Consider the following 2,978-nt stretch of genomic DNA (forward strand, 5'->3'; position numbering starts at 1 on the left):
GCCCGACTAGCTCAGTCGGTAGAGCATGAGACTCTTAATCTCAGGGTCGTGGGTTCGAGCCCCACGTTGGGCGGGTAGTTTTTATCCTCCCTTCCATTGTTAGAGAATCTTCTCTAGCCGCTTACCAAGAGAATTAAAAAAAAAGAAGAAAAACCCATTGCCATCCTCATGGCCATCAAGTGAATTCTGACTTATAGAGACCCTATTCAATAGAGTAGAACTGCCACATAGGGTTTCCAAGGACCACTGCTGGATTTAACTGCCGATCTTTCAATTAGCAGCTAAGAAGTCTCAACCACCTAGCAACCTAAGCTCCACCAACAGAATCAGGAGCTTTTAAATTGTCAGTTGCTGCCACTGAGACTTCCTCTCACTTACTTTGGACATGTTATTAGGAGGGACCACTTCCTGGAGATGAACATCAAGCTTGGCAGACCCAAAACCGAGATGAAGACCCTCAAGGACATGGATTGAAACAGTGGCTGCAACAATGGGCTCAAACATAGCAACGATTGTTAGCATGGTGCAGGACCCGGCAGTATTTCATTCTGTTGTACTTATGGTGGCCAAGAGTCAGAACCCACTCAAGTGCACCTAACAACAGCAACAATATATTTTTGACACATTATAAAAAAGAGAGAAGAAATATATATTTGAGTGCATGTGGTGAAAATGTACATAATAAAACCTACGCCTACTCAGTGATCTCTCCAAGTACAATTCAGTGACATTGATTACATTCTTCAAGCCGTATAACCATTCTCACTATCCTTTTCCAAATCATTTTTGTGGGAAATAATTTATCCTTAAACATAAAAAGTGATTCTCCCAGAACCAAGAGACCTTGGAGGCATGTAAAGAACTGCCATGAGGCTTGTGAAGAACTACCCTGAGACCATCTCTCCACTTGCCTCCCTATCTTCTCTGGGAGGCAGTCATGGGACAGTTTCTCACCCACCGCCTTCCAGGTCCTGATGTGAGATACGAGGTTTTATGGTCTGTTCACCTTCAGGCTATAGCTGCAAACTATAAAACTGCTTAGCTGCAATCTAGAATTGGCTCATCAGCAACAGATATCCTACAACAACTGCTGTAGTCATCAGGCCCCTTTTGTTTCCATGTCTTCCTTTTTGGTGTGTGGGATTAGAACCCAGGCACCTTTGGCTACTCATCTTTTTGTTGTCTACATAAGTAATAAGTTGTCTGAATCTGAATCACCCAGACCTTGGCCTTGTTCGGTGTGATGGATCACTTTTGTGTGGCCTCTCTAGACATGATCTTATAACTCCCACCCAAGTGATTGGGCAGAACTGTGTAATAGGGTAATTGTGGCCCACCAAGGGGATTGGTTAGTTCTGCCATCTTGCTGGACTGAAATGAGCTACCCCAGAGGTGGAAAAGAAAGAACACCACTACCACCAATGGAGAAACAGCCAAGAGACTGCACACCCTTTGGAAGCAGGAATCTAATCTGTTACTTCCCTCATAAACCTCATAATCGTGAGTATGGTCTATGAGTTCTGAGTGGCCACTGCAATGAAGTACTGGACCCAACAGAGAAGTAGAGAGCACCATGGGAGGGCTGGTTGGTGTCAGAATTGGTAAAGATGCAAAGAGAGGAGGCAAGTCTGCCTCATAGGAATCAACCCTGGGCTGCTAATCTTGACTCTCCTTCCAATCTTGACTCTCCTTCCACCTTGTGAAGTTAGAGGAGGTCAGATACCACCTCCACACCATTCTTACACCTTGTCTGGTGCTGGGTGCTTGACAAATTTCTTTATGATTTGTTTTTTATCATATAAATTCTTAAAATTTTTATGTAGTTAAACCTATCAGTCTTTCCCCTTAAGGCTTCTGAGTTTTCTGTCAGGCTTAGAAAGGCTTTTCAAGTATTTTCCCAGTTTGTTGTCTCTTGACTTTTGTAGGGGAATTGCTCTGCCTATGAGACTATGAAATTTTTACTGCAGGTAGTTTTGAAGGAAGAAGGGTGTATTTATTCTTGTGCCAATGAGTTGACTAGAGACACAATTAGCTCCCAGATAATTCTGTGGTGCATCCCCTGAGGTTGTCTGAAGACCCTACCTGCTGAGGATTGAGGCAATTTCCTGGGACCTCCATCTCAAGATTACCGGACTCTGTCTAAGAGGGGAATACAGTCACCAAAAGATGGTGTGACATCCCAGCACTAGCAACAGCGAAGAGTCATTACCATCCCTAGACCTAGTGGGGCAAGGAGAGAGAGATATTTCTGGAACCTGGATGAAGTCATAGTTGTAGCTAAGTCTGCAGCTGTCACAGAGTGGCCTTGGACGATAGCTGTGGACTTCATGGATGGAACAAAACCTCTGCCGGCTTGCAGGAGATAATTACCCCCCATGTCATATTCTTGCATCCCATTGGCTGTATCCGCCAAGAATCAAGTGGGCAAGGGAAATATTTTATGCAGGGGTCAGCTTCCTGGGACATAAAATGGAGTGGATAATGGTGAGAATGGATCTAGAGGGACAAATGCAGAATACCCAGCACACATGACTTTATCATTCTTAAGATTTTGTTGTGGTTAATTTTGTCACTGGCAGAATTTGGGGGTCAAATAGGCTTTTATTTATTTTTTTTGAAAGTCTGTATTTCCTGATTTATATGAGAATGAGGTTGCTGTCTTTGGGCCTGTATCACATTTCGACTGGAAAGCTATCTGTCTGTATGTACTCATTTTATTCACTCTTTCTTTCACTCAGATCATTATAAACACTGAAATAAATTTTTCCACCAATCTAAACCAGAGACTACCAGCCTGAGAACAGAAGAACTAGACGGTGCCTGGCTTACCACTAATAACTGCCCTAACAGGGAACACAACAGAGAGTCCTGGACGGAGCAGGAGAAAAGAGTGGAGCAGAACTCAAATTCACTTAAAAAGACCAGACTTAATGGTCTGACAAAGACTGGAGGAACCCCTGAAACTACGGCCCCTGGAC

The 2,978-nt window shown here is 43.7% G+C and overlaps 1 non-coding gene across 1 annotated transcript; it reads left to right on the plus strand.

Annotated features, from left to right (window-relative positions):
• On the plus strand, positions 1-73 carry TRNAK-CUU (transfer RNA lysine (anticodon CUU)). The gene has a single exon. It is a non-coding gene; the product is annotated as a tRNA-Lys (tRNA).
• Positions 74-2,978: the final 2,905 nt, after the last annotated feature.

Source organism: Elephas maximus, chromosome 3 (assembly GCF_024166365.1).
Source record: "Elephas maximus indicus isolate mEleMax1 chromosome 3, mEleMax1 primary haplotype, whole genome shotgun sequence".
NCBI lineage: Eukaryota > Metazoa > Chordata > Mammalia > Proboscidea > Elephantidae > Elephas > Elephas maximus.